The sequence below is a fragment of the Homarus americanus genome, unplaced genomic scaffold, assembly GCF_018991925.1.
Source record: "Homarus americanus isolate GMGI-L3 unplaced genomic scaffold, GMGI_Hamer_2.0 scaffold56333, whole genome shotgun sequence".
NCBI classification, from domain to species: Eukaryota; Metazoa; Arthropoda; class Malacostraca; order Decapoda; family Nephropidae; genus Homarus; species Homarus americanus.
The window spans coordinates 6070308-6090211 of record NW_024734940.1 but is presented as its reverse complement, the minus strand read 5'-3'; positions in this window follow the sequence as shown (position 1 = coordinate 6090211).

Sequence of the window (19904 nt, the reverse complement as noted above, 5' to 3'; positions counted from 1 at the left end):
CCTATTTCATCAACAGAATGATTATATAAATGGGTTAATTGCATTTGATTTATATACTAATTCATCCCCTGTAACTTTCCACTGGCTATGATTTGTCATGCTCTTATCACGTGATGGATAGTCTCCTTGGGGTGCGGCCACTGACTGCATGGGTCAGCACATGGGTGAGCTCGGATAAGCCGGCACCCACCATGGGCAGTCCCACTCATAATCTCACATCGAAAGGACGTGATTAAACGGTCTATTTACATAGCCGCCGTCCTTTCTCTTCACACTCATAAATAGTGGAAGTTACAGTTGATATACACTCAGGAATTGTATTAACGATAGTTCTTCAATAAAGGAAGAAACAGACAATTGGGTTTCGCTACTCTAACCCAATATAATATAAATGTATCAGCCTGGTTAACTTCGACAGAACCTATAAATAACCAGCGATAACACAAGTGCTACTTTTGAACAGGGCTGTGCCCTTCAATGGGTTGAGTTAGAGAGGGCCAAGGAAGAAAACTTGAGGGCCAAGGAAGAAAACTTGAGGGCCAAGGAAGGAATCTTGAAATTAAAGGAAGTGATAGCGAGGATGAAGGAAGAAATGAGACAAGGAAAGACCGTGTCTGAAGAAAACTCAGGCGAATGGAAGGTTGTGAGGAGAGGGACGACCAAAGTGATGGTGAAAAAATGCACCAAGGATACGACAACAACAGCTAAGTGTACAAACTCATTCAGTCTTTTGATAGACGAATTGGATGTAAGCATAGTCAGGGACAAGGCTGACAAGGACGGTACGAAAACCTTAATTGTTGACGATTCCCAGGTACCTGTACCTGGACAGAGCTTTCTGTGGTAAAAATAAAAAAAAAGAATGAGGATGTGTTTGCCAGGATCTGGGGTCGGGGATGTAGTTGACAGGATGGACAATATATTGTCTGGTAATGGGAACAAACCCATTATCTGCCTCAGTGCAGGGGGCAATGATATTGGCCAGTGTAGGAGTGAGGAGCTTCTTGATAAGTTCAAGGCAGCTATGGAAAGTATTAGGTGGAAGGGAGGGATCCCTATCATATGTGATGTCCTGCCTAGAAGGAGAGTTGGCAATGAATGGTTGTCAAGGGCAGTTGGTGTCAGCGGACGTCTTGACTGATATTGCAAGTCAATATCAGTCCCATTCATTGACAACTGGGACAATTTATACGGCAGAGGGGACCTTTATGCTAGGGATGGGGTGCAGCTATCTAAGGATGAGGTGGCAGCCCGGCTGGTTCACTCTAGAGGGCAGTTCAAAAGATGACGAATTCTGTAAACTGCTAGGAGACTGCAGTGGGAGCGGGTGAACAAAGTGAAAGGTTACAAGGAAATAGTGCTAGGAATTATGACAAAACTAAATTAGGCAGGGAGTTAAAACCTAAACGCGACATAGAGAGGACTCAGAACACGAATAACTTAAATGTCTACTATGCAAACAGTAGAAGAATGAGAAACAAATTAATGAAATCAGGGCGTTGGTATGTACTGAAAAAATCAATATAATAGCATTCACCAAAACATGGATAAACCTAGACTCACTTGAGTTACCTGTCGAATACCAAATTGCAGGTTACCAATTATTCCATACCGATAGGCATATTAGGAATGGAGGCGGCGTAGCAATCTATATCAGGAATAATCTAAAGTGTGAAATAAATAAGGAAAAAAAACTAAGCAGAAAACAGAAAAAATTTGGATAGAATTAATCTATGGCAGGGAAATATAATATACTCGATTTAGTTCTGTCAAACAGAGAAAACCTCATTAGTAATGTCAAGGTAGGGAACGAACTTGCCAACAGCGATCACAAAGATATTAGATTCCAGTTAGAATTTCAGAGCAGAGTTACTGAATGCACAAAGGCGGAACATACCATACAGAAAACTCACATCAAACAACAATGACCCTAAATGGATAAATAATTATTTAAAGAATATTATTGGTGAAGTTTACCTCTGAGATTATTATAAGGTACTAGCAGAATCGCCGCCCTCTGAGCGGCTCATCCGCTAGGCCATGGAAGGACACCACCCTGTTATTATTTTATTGTCTAATCATCACTACATATAACACCACCCATCATCACTACACATAACAACATCCATCATCACTACATATAGCACCATCCATCATCACTACATATAACACCATCCATCATCACTACATATAGCACCACCATCACTACCATCACTGCTACCACCATCATCACTACCACCACTACTACCACCATCATCATCACCACCACCATCATTACCACTACTATCAACCAGTCTCTACCACCACCACTATCACCACAAACATGCCGCTATCGCCATCACCACCACTACCATTGTCACTGTACAATAACACCATCCATCATCACTACATATAACACCATCCATCATCACTACATATAACACCACCCATCATCACTACATATAACATCATCAATCATCACTACATATAACACCATCCATCATCACTACCTATAACACAACCCATCATCACTACATATAACACCATCCATCATCACTACATATAACATCACCCATCATCACTACATATAACATCATCCATCATCACTACATATAACATCATTCATCATCACTACAATAACACCATCCATCATCACTACATATAACACCATCCATCATCATTACATATAACACCACCCATCATCACTACATATAACATCATCCATCATCACTACATATAACACCACCCATCATCACTACATATAACACCATCCATCATCACTACATATACACCATCCATCATCACTACATATAACACCACCCATCATCACTACATATAACACCATCCATCATCACTACATATAACACCATCCATCATCACTACATATAACACCATCCATCATCACTACATATAACACCATCCATCATCACTACTTATAACACCATCCATCATCACTACATATAACACCATCCATCATCACTACATATAACATCATCCATCATCACTACATATAACACCATCCATCATCACTACATATAACACCATCCATCATCACTACATATAACACCATCCATCATCACTACATATAACACACCCATCATCACTACATATAACCATCCATCACTACATATAACACCATCCATCATCACTACATATAACATCATTCATCATCACTACAATAACACCATCCATCATCAGTACATATAACACCATCCATCATCACAACATATAACACCATCCATCATCACTACATATAACACGACCCATCATCACTACATATAACATCATCCATCATCACTACATATACTGTAACATCATTCATCATCACTACATATAACACCATCAATCATCACTACATATAACACCATCCATCATCACTACAGATCAGTAAAGTAGTTTCCGAGATCCTCGTGCAGACACACAAACAAATAAATAAACAGACAGACAGACTTCTTTGTTTTATATATATAGATTGGCCGGCAGGGTTAACACCGAGATAAGAAAAGCAAAGAGGAATAATGAACTGAAGGTAGCAAGGGAGGCGAAGTCAAACCCCAAGGGATTTTATCAAATGTATCATACTAAAACACGAGAAATGATTGGACCAATACAGTCAGATACCGGCGAGCTAACTGATAACGACGGAGAAATGAGCAATTATCTGAATAAATATTTTTCAACAGTTTTCACCACCAAAAATTTAAACATGATACCCGAGGCACCGACTCTATACAGAGATAGTGAATAAAATATATTAAGCGAGATAGTATTGGCTCGTAACGATGTTAGTAAGCAAATAGACAGACTAAATTCTAATAAGTCACCAGGTCCCAATGAGATATTTGCCAGAGTATTAAAGGAATGTAAGGAAGAGCTTAGTATGCCCTTAGCAAAGATGTTTAACATGTCCTTAAACACGGGTGTAGTACCAGAATCCTAGAGGATAGCGAATGTAATACCGATATTCAAGAAGGGAGAAAAATCACTATCCTCTAACTACCGTCCAATTAGTCTAACATCAATTGTACGCAAATTACTGGAAGCAATCATTTCAAACTCTATTCGAAATCACCTGGAGAAGCACAAGTTGATCAATGATTCCCAACAAGGTTTTACAAGCGGGCGTTTAAGTCTAACTAATCTATTAACATTCTTTTCATCTGTTTTCGAATCAGTGGCCGAGGGGCACAATTATGATGTGGTATATCTCGACTTTAGCAAAGCCTTCGACTGATTCCCCCACGAAAGACTAATGGCTCATGGCATTAAAGGAGATATTCTAAAATGGATTAGGGCGTGGATACATTACAGGAAACAGCGAGTAAGCATTAACGACATTCAATCCGATTGGAGCAACGTTACTAGTGGAGTTCCCTATGGCTCTGTACTTGGACCACTATTATTTATTATATACATAAACGACATAGATATCGTCGTAGACAGCAACATAAGTAAATTTGCTGATGACACTAAAATAGGGCGTGTAATTAAATCTGACTAGGTCTCCAAAAAACTACAGTAATATATAAAAAAAAATTTCGAATGGTCTGAAAAATGGCAGATGAAATTCAATGTGGACAAATGTAAAGTACTCAGTATAGGAGATGTAAACGGGGAAACGAGATACCAGATGAACAACGATGTTATTGAGAAAACCGACTGCAAGAAAGATTTAGTAGTAATGATAAGTAGGAATCTTAAGCCAAGTAATCAATGTTTATTTACTCGAAACAAGGCAAATAAAGTACTTGGGTTCATACAAAGGAGCATTAGTTACAAGACTAGCGAGGTCATCCTAAAACTATATCTTGCGCTTGTGAGACCTCACTTGGATTATGCCGTTCATTTCTGGTCACCGGATTACAGAATGGATATATAATCCTTGGAAAGAATTCAGAGGAGAATGACAAGGTCTAATCCCGGGCATTAGGAACCTTGAGTACAAAGACAGGTTAAACCATCTTAATTTGCACTTCCTCGAGAGACTTCGAGTGAGGGGCGATATGATAGAGGTGTATAAATGGTAGTCAGGGCTGAACAAACGGTTCATTACAAAGGTACTCAAACTATCCAACCAAGAGCGAACTCGCAACAATGGTTTTAAATTAGAAAAATTTAGATTTAGGCGAGAAATAGGTAAACATTGGTTTTGAAATAGAGTAGTGGACGAGTGGAACAAGTTGCCAAATATCATCATTAACTCGAATACTCTGAATAGCTTCAAACATAGGTTGGATGGATATATGAGCAATATGGGGTTAGGTGTAAATGGGACTGCCCAGTATGGGCCAATAGGCCCGCTGCAATTCTCTCCATTCTTCTGTTCTTAATTGTGTGTAAATGAGGCACAAAGTCAGATCAGCAACCTTGGACTTGGTCACAATTTTCGTGATGCCATGTGGCAGAAGGTCTACCATTAGACAACACATTAAGCTTCCAATATCTTCTCAGGCGGTAGTACATCCCTGTTTGATAGCTGCCTACTACCTACCACCTAGTAAATATAGAAAAGATAAGCAAAGCAAGACAGAATTAACTAAGCGACGAAGACACACACACACACACACACACACACACACACGAGACAAACATATTTGTATAACCATAATAGCACTCTATGTATTTAGGATTTAAACGACGATGGGTAAAAATAAGCCACAAATCCCAGTACATTTATTCATGTCGTAACTTTGATAATATCGCACAACATTTATCCTGAGAATCCAGGTCAACGCCCGTCCCCCCTTTTCTCCCTACCCCTTTTTCGCCACACCCTTCTCCCCTTCCCCTTCTTTCCCCCTCCTTTTACCCTCTCCCCTTTCTCTCCCCCTTTCTACTCTCCTCCCTTTCTTCCCTCTCTCATTCTCCCCTGATAGGTCATGGGTAGGTTCGCCAGGAAGCCGCTAGTGAGCCAGGGATATGTTTCTGGCTCACACTACCCATTAATCTTGTGCATTATCTTCAACACCATCACGTCTCTTGCTTAAAGCGTTGTTATATCACTCATACTCACAGACAACCCTGAATCTCTCCCTTCACTAGCATGATAAAATCTCTCTTTCTCCGTCTTTTTTACTCTCTCTCTCTCTCATGGTGATATTGTCTCATATAATATTATTTCCTTTCTTTAGATAATTATTATATCAACCAGACCTACAGGAATAGAACAGCTATCCTGAAATGGACAAACTGTCTCACCGTGCAATCACAAGTAAACAAAACAAAGAGTGTAGCGGTGTTTGTTTATATGCATAGTTTGTTAGAATCTGGTGGGCGGGGTTCAGATTATCGTAACACCTTCAGTTCTTTATCAGGATGGATTCACCTCCGTCTGACTTAGCATTGTGGTGGTATTGATTTTGTCTTCACGCCCGGACTCAGGTGCTCTTGTAGTCGGGTATTGAGAGATGTAAAGCGGAAGTCAGTGCTTGACTTTCCGGGCGTGTTGTCAGCGCTGGTTTCACCTGGTACTTGTAGTAGTTGAGTTTGGGGCGTGTTGTCAGCGCTAGTTCACCTGGTACTTGTAGTAGTTGAGTTTGGGGCGTGTTGTCAGCGCTAGTTCACCTGGTACTTGTAATAGGTGAGTTTGGGGCGTGTTGTAAATGCTGGTTCACCTGGTACTAGTAGTAGGTGAATTTCGGGCGTGTTGTCAGCGCTGGTTCACCTGGTACTTGTAGTAGGTGACTTTGGGGCGTGTTTTCACTGCTGGTTAACCTGGTACTTGTGATAGGTGAGTTTCGGGCGTGTTGTAGGTGCTGGTTTACCTTGTACTTGTGGTAGGTGAGTTTGGGGCGGATTGTCAGCACTGGTTCACCTGGTACTTGCAATAGGTGAGTTTGGGGTGTGTTGTCGCCACTGGTTCCTCTGATATATTCTCGTAGTTTCAGTGTACGAATATCGTTTACACACACACACACACACACACACACCGCTTTGCGGTGTTTCCCAGGGAACCACTGTGCTTCCTAATCCTGATCAACGACGCTCTGTCGGACACTCCTCACAGATGGAAGTACGTGGATGACTGCACTGTGGGGGTTACAGTGGACAACATCTCACCCGACTACTCATCACTACAAGGCACCCTGGACAGGCTACAGGCATGGACTACGGAGAACAAGATCACCACCAATCACACTAAAACCGTAGTCATGCACATCAACACCGCCACCACTCCTGTGCAAGCTCCAGCAGTTACAGTGGGTGCCCATCCTCTCCAGTTAGTGCAGTCTGCCCAACTCCTGGGTGTAACTATAGACCACAAACTGGACTGGAAGGCCCATGTATACAACACAATCAAGGTAGCCTCGTACCGACTCTACATGCTACGACGACTCAGGTCAATTGGGGTACCCACGCTAGAGCTGAGGACTATCTACAATGCATTTATACTCCACAAATTAACGTATGCGTCACCAGCCTGGTCGTCTTCTCTCGACTCTACCCAACAACATCAGCTAGAGAAGGTACAGAGGAGGGCCTGCATAATCATGCTCGGCGCAAAATACTCCGGCTACAACAACGCTCTCTCCACCCTGGAAATGCCATCCCTCTGTGACCTCCACCACCATGCACTAGCAGGATTTAGTAGATGGACTACTGCACCATCCTCGTCATCGCCACTTACTACCACCTGCAACCTCCCGCCCACCTGTAAAGTCCGCCACTACAACAAAATTCAGCCCATAAGAGCCCGCACTAATAGATATAAGAATAGCACCATCCCATCTATTGTTAACATAACAAACAGCTCCTGATTTATGTACTGTACAACCCTGTAAATGTATTCAACGTATATTATTATGTCTAAATCCCATGTAAGTTTGCATATTTTCAGTCGCCGGCTGCAACTCTATTAATAAACCGTTTATTATTATTATTATTATTATTATTATTATTATTATTATTATTATTATTATTATTATTATTATTATTATTATTATTATTATTATTATTATTATTATTATTATTATCATTATTATTATTATTATTAATACTATTATTAAAGATGTATAAATAGACAGATACAGATGAACTGATCGATATGAAAATAAACACACGTAGAACATCTCTATCACTCATCTATAAAAAAATAACACTAGCAAACACGATGAACCAGTCACCATGCACAAAAAATACATAATTATCTTAATGGTCCCTTTATAACTATATAATTAAAATTATAATAATTTTCGTGTCATATGACAGTCACTATTTTATTTCTACTTAAAAATAATGATATCAAAATATAAGATCATTAATAATGACTTTATAACCAGGTAGGTTAAGGATTTTGAAAACCTGGAATGTACGAGTGCAAATTTCCTTTGAGGGAGGAAGGTAAGAGAGACGTGGGGAATAAAGAGAGGGAGGAGTGTGAGGAAAGAGAGAAGACAGACGGAGAGAATAGGTAAAAGAGAGAGAGAGAGAGAGAGAGAGAGAGAGAGAGAGAGAGATGCAAATAAAAAGGATAAACGATACACAATAAAGCCTAATAAGGTGTAAATAGACAGATAAACATCAAACAAAAGAATCACAGAAAAAGTCATCACTGCTCTCTCCCAAGGAAAGCTCAGTTAAGAAGAAAGTCCAAACAGTTTGTAGTCTAAATAACTCTCTCTATAAGCATAAAGTATAGATGGCCGTACACCCACTAGCATCATCGTTCCTTGCGACAACAACTGCTACTACTACTACTTTTACTAATCCTACTAATACTTTTTTGAATGGCCTCCAATCTCCCCTCACAACCATACTTTTCTCAATCATTTGTTTCCCTAACTATCCCAATACAACTGTATCTACCCAAGCTGAATTGAGCTGTATATCTATGCACATTCCGTGACTGTTCCCTCATTGCCTACGTCTGCGACTGTTTTTGGTTTAGGGACTGATGGTCTTGTTCCCCTGAGTTATAGCAGAACAGACCTGAGCAGAGAGAAGAATAGGTGACACCTCAACCAGGCTTCGACATATTGTAGCTTTTGAGCTGCTGCTTCTGTTCTGGTAACACCTCAGCCAGTGTGGCATAGATACACCTTGCACTAGATCCTATCCCTCCCCTCTATTGCGAACACCAAAGGAGTGAAGCTGCCTTGGTCCATCTTCTGGATTCTCTCTGTAATCGTTCTGTTCTTAGCATTTGTTCGTGTTCTGGGTAATAAGTTCAATATACAGGAGCGAACACAAACACCTGTATAGATTTTGTAGGTTCGATTTACTGGATAAGAGATATGTACACAAGGGGAGTAGCGCTCTTCAACCTGTCCGCTGGTCAACTGCTCTATAGACGACGTATGGCAAGTGATACATTAGCAGCTTCCATACGTCGCCAGGCACATTAATTAAGCATGTGGGACATTGATAAATACATTGCCACACGCTACTAGCTAGGCTAAATAAATAATACATAAATGGAGCACATACATAATACAGTGAAGGAAGATATCATATATAAATGTACATACACCTCTTCCCCATACGCTCATATACAGTAAAAGCCTTGAGCGGACTTTTTCTTGATCCGTTCTGGAGCGTCGAGGACCAGATCACTGGGAAGGGTATGGGACCAACACTGGTGGCGGGTCAGCAGAAGTATTGCTAAAGGAAACGGTGGTTCCTCCACCACACACGACCACTGGGTAAACCGCAATCGGTAGTCCCGTGACCTGGCCGGGAGACCCACATGACTACGCCTACTTTGTCCCAACGTAGGGGAGGTCGGGTCCTGAACACGGACTTGGGTGCCGACACTCAACCTGGGGAGAGAACGGGCGTGGTCGTTGTAGCGGGCGACGATGCCCCAAACATTTCCGGCCATCGCCAATCCTCTGTTCTGCCACCCCTGGAAGGATTGCACCTTCAGAGTCACTGCGTTCCCAGAAGGCCACCTTAAGGATGAGGTGTTTCAGGATTTGACAGCATTCCCAGCGTGGCCGTTGGACTGCGGGTACGGGGCGATGACAACACTTGCCGGACTCCCATCGGTCGAGGAACACAGCAAGTCCCGGACGAACTGAGGCTCCGCCGGTTCGCGAGGCGCACAGGAATGCCACGTCACGAAGGCTAGTGGCGAACTTGCTGATGGTGGCGGGCAGAGGTCGTGTCATTACCGGCACTTGATGACAACCGGTCAACCAGAGAGACGGTCGATGATAACAAGGAAGGACTTTCCTGACACAGAGAAAAAGTCGGCTGACACAGACCAAAGGGGCGGGTGGGGTTGTCGTCACCATGAAGGGTTCCTGCTGCTGGCTGGGTTGTAACACGGGCAGGGCTCACACGCACGACAGCCACCGGAGATGTCGGAGTTGATGCCGGGCCAGAAACAGTCAGGCCCGCCGTGCACGTCGTGTTTGCGGGGCCAGCCCACGGTGACTGTCGCAAAGGAAGCCAAGACGTGGGGACGATGCAGCAGGGACAACTGCACGTGCTCCGGTGACAGAACAAGGTCTCCGCCGCAGCAGAGTTCATTGCGGAGTTTCAACATGGGGAGCAGGGTGTTATGGAAGATCAGCTGCCAGGAAACCTGGCCAACACAAGTCGGATGCAGAAGGGTCATTCGCTTTTCAGCGTTCGAAGGTCTCACGTTTTGCTGCCACCGCATGGTGACAGGTCCGAACACGGACGGGATTTGCAGCGAGAGTAACGCAGAGTTCCATTTTGAAAGAGCAGAGGTCGGCGTGTTTGAGCACATGGTCTTTTGAGTAGGGGCGGCTGACAGGAGAGCGGGATAAGGCATCAGGGATGCAGAGCTCTCATCAGCACGCCACACTGTTGTGAAGATGTACGCCGAGAGCTTTCTTTCAGACGCTGGAGGCGAGGGTTCTCACGACAGTCCAGCGTAGTGGCGGAGGACGGGGACAAGCGAAGTATTAGCCTGGCATTGTGTGCGGTTGGGTAAGGCCTATGAGGTAAAAACCTGCACTTGACACGCTCAAACCACAGCCAACAGCTCAACTCGACAGGCGGAAGGCCCTGAAAAGGTCAGAGAGGAAAACGCGAGCTACACTGGACGAGCGGAACTGCCCCTCCACCATGATTCCCCAGTAGGGCGTATCCCACGCCAGCGGCGAGTACCCGTCTGCAGAACTGTCGGCAAGGTTGTCAAATGTGGCGAGGGACAGGTGGACGAGACAGGGCCTGTTTCACTTGTCGAAAGGCCTTTGCAAATCCACAGGAATGTCCTCTTGGGGCTCATCAGGGGGCGAAGTGGCTGAGCAGGCTGCAGAGGATGTCTGAACAGCACCAGCGCAACTGGTTGATTGAGATCGATAAATAACTTTGTCGGTGGAAGGAAGGTGGGGCAATCTGTGGGATGGCGCATCTTTCCGGCCGCATACTATTCTGAGAGGTGTAACACCCACAAAAGTCAACTGGAAGAGCTGGCCAGAACAAACTTGTCGGCATTTAGGTAATGCCGCGGCTTCCGCACCTGTTGAGCACCGCAGAGGTGATCTCATATAATCCTTCGTCAGACACGGAAAGGCGTCACGACCACTTTTACCAGCCATGGTAATCTGCAGAGCAATATCACCCTCGAAGACAGAAAGCGTCTCCGCAGCGTGAACCTGCAATAATGGCAATAACTGTAACGTCCATGCGAAGATGAAAAGCCGTAGAGTGGTCGGGTTTTCTTCGGCAAAGCTCTATCGCCAGTATCCACACAAGGCGGCCCATCGTCAGGTGGAAGAAGCGGGCCGGGTTCACACTACGTATAGCTGCAGGCGGGAGGGCAAAAGTGATGGTGACACCAATGCTGGAGCTTGGAGAGGTCAGTGGTGAATCGGAACACCACCTGGGTTTTGGCGACGACAAACTACAGGGTGACACCGCGACGTAACAACACCGGGTTGGTGCACAATTTCTGGGCGACCATGGAGTCCAGCCTGTTTTTGACCGCTCGCGGGAAAGCGCCAGGGAAACCAGCCGAGGGCAAAATGGCTAAAGGTCATGCGTCGTCCCTCAGGTGATCCTCATGGGGGACCCGCCATCTTCTTGGAGAGGCTTGGATCCCAGAGCGGACTTATCACCAGAACGCGAATCTTCCAGGAAGCATCGGATGACCCAAAGGAGAGGAAGTCACTGGCAAAGAGGTGGGGAAGTGCGGCAGGGTCGTTGCTGCTCCTTTGCACCCTGTTGGCGTGTTTAATTCAAGAATAGGTTTGGGGAAGTCCTGGGGAGATGATGGGCTAACTCTTGACAATGTCTGTAGGCCAGCAAAGGAAGCCGGGACACTGCTGGCGTGCCATCAATCCAGGCTTGACACGACCTGCGCCAGCGGTGACTGTGCTTGGAGGAACTCCAGGGCCGGGGTCATTTCAGAACCATCTGCCATGGAAGCGGAGATCCCGAAAGGTCCCAGACCTGGAGAGAGCCCCTGCGCTGTGCCAGACCGGACAGACTGTAGCATCAGCGCTGCAACAACATCTGAAGACGGACACACCAGTGGGCCACAAGTTCGCATTACCCGGATGTACTGGGGACTTTGGTCCTGGGACGCGGGGGAACACACATTCTAATATGACCTCGAGCGTTGGGTCCAGGGTCGTCATGCTTGATTGGAAGACTGTGGGCGGCCCTCCCCTGGTGAAGGGAGCTGAAGCTTCCGGCCGGCTGTCCCTTTGGGTTTGTTGAAGGGCAACACTGGAAAATCAGACGACCGCACACATTGCACTGGACGCGTTTTCTGGCTGGGCACTGCACTGAGTGGACCAGTGGCCTTACGCCAAACTGTTGGCCGTGACTCAGCAGCTGGACACGCCTGTGTTCCGTGCTGCTTACCACAAAGCAGCTACAAAATGAACCGGCGGGACGTAAAAAGTGGGGCGTAGAGCAGACTCCCCTGTCCTTTTTCTTATACCGGGACAGCGTGTAACAGCTGTAGGGGAGCTCGGATGGCAGAGGTGGCACACCCGCAGCCCATAGGAGCGACATATCGTCAACACATCCTTGAGAGAAGAGGAAGAGTCGAGGGAGGTGGAGGCGTTGGACAAGTTCCTCGCCCCGTCAACCCATCAGGATCACCTGGTTCGGCCTCCCTGCATCACGGTGGTAATGCACTGTACCTGCCCTCTCGGAGGCTCTCTGGCGACGTACACAAAAGGCGTCAAAAGCTCAATCGCATCTGTCTGCAGCAAACACTTTCCCTGCGCAGAGCCTGGCCCCGTCCCGGATGTGCTGTTGAATGTCCAGTACCTCCTCTACAGACAGCGAATGGAGGTACCTGCAGCGTAAGTGTTCTAAAGACACGCTGAATTTCCAAGACAGCATGCAGCTGGATGAGTTGTTTAGGGCCAGACAAACTCTGGAGATCCACCATTGTAGCATAATCGGGTCCACCGTCGCCGCTGGTCTCACGAAAAAGTCTGGAAATTCACACTGTACCGCAAGATGGGCGTGCTTGAGAAGCGAAGCCAGGTGGGGCTGGTGGGCGAAGAGGAAACACGACGAGGCGGATTCGAACCATTCAGTACCGAGGCAGTGTTAGAGCCAGGGGCTTGGTTAACAGGAGGCGAGATATCAAAGCTTTAAACCGTGCACTGTCTTCACTTCCGTTGGTGGTCTCAAGGTTCTTGCCTCTGCTTGCCTTCTGTGTTCATCCGCCACACACGTCTGTTAAGCTTCATCCTCGCGCCTTCATCCTCCTCATAAAACTTCTATTGTGCCAATTATCTCTGGAGACAACGCTGAATATCGAGTGTGGCGGTTAGTGAGCTGGATAACGGCCTGGTCATCCATCTCTGCGGAGCTATCATCCGACTGACTCATCCGGGCGCTGGCTCCACGGCTACGTAAGGCACGAGACATAACTACTTCATCTGTGTACTGTGTCTAAATCAGTGTTGACCGGTCAGCCCGTCGTATCAACAAGATCTCAGACAAAAAATTAATTAAATACACAGATAAGTAGGTTATATATATAAAATATATATAAGGGAGCCGCCGCGGTCAGTGAGTGTTAGTACATGTATGTGTGTGTGCGCGCGTCTGGGTGGGAGCAGTCTTCTCGAGCTGTGAGGGGGGGGTGGAGACGGCGAGGAGCGTCAGTTACCCCTCAGGCAAGACAAGAGGAGGATGTGAAAACTTTACTCCTTACAAATGCCCAGAACATGCCGTGTACCTTGGGAATCCTTTAGAACAAGGTCGCACATGAATGGCACGAAACACACAATGCACTAAACACTTTACAGAAAATCACTGTCACTGACACTGCTCAAAGTTGCTAAATTCTTCGAGGAGGGGTGGCTGGCGGCGGTTGACACAGGGCAAGGGGTCCATAAGCTGGCTTTCCACAAACTTTGCACTGTCACTCGTAATTATCCAGTAAAACCGGTTCACTGCGCCATGTTCGTGTTCTGGGTAATAAGTTCAATATACAGGAGCGAACACAAACACCTGTATAGATTTTGTAGGTTCGATTTACTGGATAAGAGATATGTACACAAGGGGAGTAGCGCTCTTCAACCTGTCCGCTGGTCAACTGCTCTATAGACGACGTATGGCAAGTGATACATTAGCAGCTTCCATACGTCGCCAGGCACATTAATTAAGCATGTGGGACATTGATAAATACATTGCCACACTCTACTAGCTAGGCTAAATAAATAATACATAAATGGAGCACATACATAATATACATAGCATAATATAAATACAGCATACAGAATATACATACAGCATTCTCATTTATTCTATGTGCAGCATCGAGAGACAGGTCACGGTTACATGCTGCCTGGGCATAAAATATTCTGATGTCAAAGATGACACTCTGTTCTCTCGATCACCGACGTTCACACAAGCGTCGTTGGTTGTGATGATAGTTTGGTGGAGGAAGCGCTTAACTTCCAATGGGAGGAGGGTCAATTTCACAATGACGTCACGGCATATTTTCTTCATCTTATTCGCTGTAAGGCCCCTTACTTCATTGTGTCTCATGCACACGAAACCTCGTGTTTTGCACACCTTGGCTTGGATGATGTCATAGCATGTTCTACACATGCACTGGGTATAGGCTTGTCTTCCACTGGCCAACCATCTTGTTTGTCAAGGATGGAGCTCTTTGTTATTATCGACAACTTTATTATCCTGTTTGAGGCGCCCACCTCCTGTGCTACCTCTACCTTTCTCTTAAAGTTCTCTGACAGTTGTTGTGTAAGTTGCTGAAGTTTTTCTCTTTGGTATACTGCCGTTCTGTCTTAATGGGACGTCGAACTTTGTGTATTCCATTGGTGTCAATCTCACTTACCGGATTTTGAACTGCTCTATGCTCAGTGAGGGCTGTTGTGAGCTTGACAGTGGTTGCATTCTCTTCCGTATAAGTGATTCTCATTCTTCTCTGTCTTGGAGGTAGCACAAGTAGTGATCCTTCTGCTGGTGTAAAGTGGTGGCTTTTCACGAGTGTTGGAATAGAAGAGTCCCCGATGGCATCTTCTAGAAGGCGGAGATGTCCTATTTCATGGATAATGTGCATCAAGTGGTTCCATCGATGTTTTACTCCGTGGATGAATGCCGCATACAATACATGTGCCTCAGTTTCAGCGATTTCTGACAGAACTTAAATTTCCTTCACCTACTCGTTTACCTTTCATCTTACGTATTCGGTCTTAAATTCATTGTTATTTTGATCTCAAGACTAGTGAAGACCTCAATAGACTAGTCGTAGTATTGTGGCTTCACTGTGAGGAAGGATTTGATGGCATTTGGGTGGTACCTTATTTGTGGACCACATGTTGTTACCAGGTTCTATCACTTTTTACACACTTCACTTTTCCCGCTACTGTGAAGTTATCAAGAGATGTTATTTGTTTGACCTTGGTTGTTTTATAACTTAGTATATGTAAGTTAGACCAAGTGCGTACATTGCCATGGCGACTGGGTCCCCCTGCGTCGTTCCCTCAGCTGACTTGTGGTGGTATCTCCTTTTTGAGCCTTGAAGTTCGTTATATAGAGGTCTGTCAGGTTCCTGTATGTACTTTCAACACATTTTGCAACGTCTGAACACTTGACTTTGATATTGTGCAGTTTAGCCTTGCGGTTGATTATATTGAAATCATTAGAAGCGTCTACTAGGAGTACAGCCTCATAGTCATGCTGCTCATATATGTTTCTCATGGCATGAATAGCAGCTTCACTCCCAGCCTGGTGGCCAGCCCGTCCTTGTAGGTTCCTTGAAATCAGTTTTTACCGCCTCCATTATACATTTATCAATAACTTGTCTCAGCACTTCCCCCACCCCTATAGGCCTACATCCTGGATTTTTGTCCAAGGTGATGAGGTGGCTGGCAGTTAGTGCTTTTAGGTGTTGGCAGCAAGAGGTTGCCAGCTTACTTGTCGAGGATGACTCTTCACCTGCCGGTATCCACGCTTGATGGTCCGGCCCCTACCTGTGTCTTTAATGTTTTTTGTTTGAAGTTTTTCCCGCACCATCTCTCCTGTTATTTTCTCGAACAGAACTGCGTTTGGAGGGACATAAGCACCCTGGAGTTTGATGCCATCCTCTTCACTTGGAGGAGGGTGTTTATCTATCAGAGGCTGTGGTCTCTACTTTTTAGCAGTGCACCACCTTACGATTCTTCTTTAAGAGATTTTATTGCCGAGGTCACTTTTTCAGCGTGTATCTTGTTACCAAACTGTCTGGCCACATCAACGGTGATTTGTCTTCTGTCTCATGAAATGTCCAATCTCCCCTGCAATGTTCTTGCCTCACTTGAGAGATTAACCACGTTCCCCTTTGCTACATCGTTAGTCTTTTCTTCGTTGCTGCCATATTCTCCTTGTATTTACTTTGTGCGTGTTATCTCTAACAGAAGAGATGGATATTATTACCAGTATTTGAAGAGCTTGTAGGGCTAGGGCTTTGGTGGTTCAAGGAGATTTGTTGGGGACTACCGGACAATTTCTGAATATACCTCATTGACCCACATTTTTGCCTCTTCACTCGACGTACTTTTACAATTTGGTGACAGTCTCCAATTCTTCTCATGTACATCTCTCCTGTAAGTCGCAGCGTTTCTTGGCTCGTTATTTCAGACTAACTGGACTCACTTATCGTTCAGAATGGCGTCTGTCGGTTTTTTTCTGGGTTTTGTGGCTGGTCCATTACCCAGGGGATTCTGACAGTTGTCTCCCTTTTTTTACCCCACACATCTGCGGTTATGCCTCACACATGCACAATTTATTCGTGTTTGCAACTGACATTTTCCGATATGATGCTTTCTGCTTGATCGGGGTAGCGTGGGGACATCGGGAATGAGGGAAAAGTAAAGTGAGAGGAGATGTGGAGAGGATGTTGAGAAGGATTTTTTTTGTATTTATGTATTTTTTTTATTTTTTTATTTTTTTATTTTTTAGGGCGTCATCGTCAGCGATTTATGACCAATGGATGGTAGGGATGATTGTGTACAACTTCCAGCCAACCGCCGACTGGGATTTAACTACATTAAAGTGTGATACTCTTATGTTAATGGCATTCATTATTTTCACTACTGTGAGGACTGACATAATGTACACAGATCCACTTCATTACTATCTATGATAATTGACACAACACAACATCCCAGTGATAGATCCTCACAGATATACAGGACCACTAGCTACTCTACTGTATGTATTAAATCTAAAGTTAATATCGAAGTATACATATATGGCACTTGTTCATTATATTTTGTTATCTAAAGTTAATGAAAGACTTAATCTAGAATTATTTTAAGCCAAATTTATATTCCACATGGGCGGGCTATATAAATGAGAGTAGTAGCAGTTATAAGAACTAATGCATTTTCTTCCTTTTCTTTAGGGTATTAATATCCTTGTAAAAAAGTGAGCGGCAAATTGGAATTGAACGACCCTGTATATTTCAGTGTTTTATTGTAAAGTTTTCTAAGAATTAAAGGAGAGTGATGTTAAGTAAGGTACTTATGTTGTAAGTACCACCACCACTACTATAACTACTACTATTATTACTTATAAGGGGTTTATATTCCAGTTCAATGAGTGTTGGTACAGTGTTGTTCAGTGTTGGGTTTGTTCTGCATATGAGGCAGGTGTTGCTCATGGGTAGCTCGAACCGAGTCATATCGCGGGATGTAATCGTATGGCTGGTCACTTGGCTCTCTTCCTCTGACCCGGTTGGTCACCTGCTACCTGTGAGTATTCCATATTTATTATCGTTGTGGTTTATGGTTCCTGTGGTGTTATTTGTGTCTTAAGTGCCTTGTATAATATGTTTGTTATTTATTATGTATGTACAACTTAGTGTGTATAAATCTTGCAAATGTAATGGAATGTTGACTATTACTACTAAATTAACAGGACAATATTCTAAAAGTACTGAATTGTTACAGCTCTTTTATTCATGGTCACGTTAGTGTGAGCGGCTGCACTCCTAGCCCTGTATGTCAGCACTCCAGTCAGGACTCTGTCACCCTTAGCCTTTGTGCTGTTCCTCCCGGGTTCATTCTCAAGTACCTGTGCCGGTTAGGAGGATACTTGGTCTCCAGCGCCATTTTTGTCGAGAAGACCCCTATTTACCACCTGTTCCGTGTTGATATACATGACCCCACGCTTCACATCTAATGTCTACACTCCCGACATCTCTTCTGACTGACAGTCCGGCACTCCCATACCTATATATGTTCATGTGTAAATACTTGTAAATAGAAATATCTTGTCACAAATATCCTTCAGCGTGTTCAATATCCTTGGTGAAAGTGAAAGTGTTTCACCTGACAGTAATCTTGTAAAGAACCAGAGGACGTTAACATCTAAACCCTCGACAATACTACAACTTTTTTTTTAAAGCCGCAGATCTATGCGACATTCAATGACTGTTGCCTCCGAGTCAATATCTACAACCGTTGTTGGCTACTACTACGACTACTTTTTTTTTTTTTTTTTATTAAACGTGGCCTCCAGCCTCCCCCAATAGCCACACCTTCACCACCATTTAATTACCTTAGTATTAAATATCCTAACACATAAGAAGCTATCCTATCTGTTGAGTTAGTTGAGCCGCAGATCTATGCGGCATTCAGTGACTGTAGCCTCGTAGTCAATATCTGCAGCAGTTGTCGGAGTTGGGGCAGAAGCTCTCGTTCCCCTGAGGCAGAGCAAAGCCGACCGAAGGAGAGAGAATGATAGTCGACATCTCATCCAGGCTGTAACACAACTTCTGGGCTGCTGCTTCTGTTCGGAGATCAACTCCGCGAGTCCGGTGTAGAAACATCTTGCACTTGGGCCCATCCCACCAGAGGTTGTGAACACTAGGGGAGTGAAGCTGCCTTGATCAACGTTTTGAATTCTCTCCCCATATGCCCTTCTCTTGTCGTTCTCGTTCTACCTATGTGCAGCATCGAGAGCTAGGTTACGGTGACATGCGGCCATGGGATCAAAAATCCTGATGTCGAAGAAAGCTCGCTGTCCCTGCGTCCAGAATCCCCGAGCACTGACGTCCACGCGGGCTTCGTTAGATGTGTTTGAAGTCCTGTGTTGGAAGATCTCGCCATCCAATGGAAGGAGGGTCGGTTCTACCATGACGTCCCGGCAGATTTCCTTCAACATATTTGCTGTGAGATCCCTTACCTCGTCATGCCTCATGCATATGAAGCCCCCTTTCTTGCAGACCATGGCGTGAACGCCATCATAGGAAGAGCCACACACGCATTGGAAGGGGAAACCTTCTACTGGCCAACCGTACCTTAGAGCAATGGCATCTGTAAATTCTTGTTTATTAAGAGTGAAACCATTTGCCCTTATCGGTAACATAGTTAACCAGTTCGAGGCGCCCACCTCCTGCGCTATAGCTACTTTTTTTTCAATTTTCTGGAACCTGCAGCAATCGTTGCTACAACTTTTCATTTTGGCAGTGCTGTCGATCTGTCGTAATGGACCTACGAATCTTATTTACTTCGCTGGTATCCACTTCC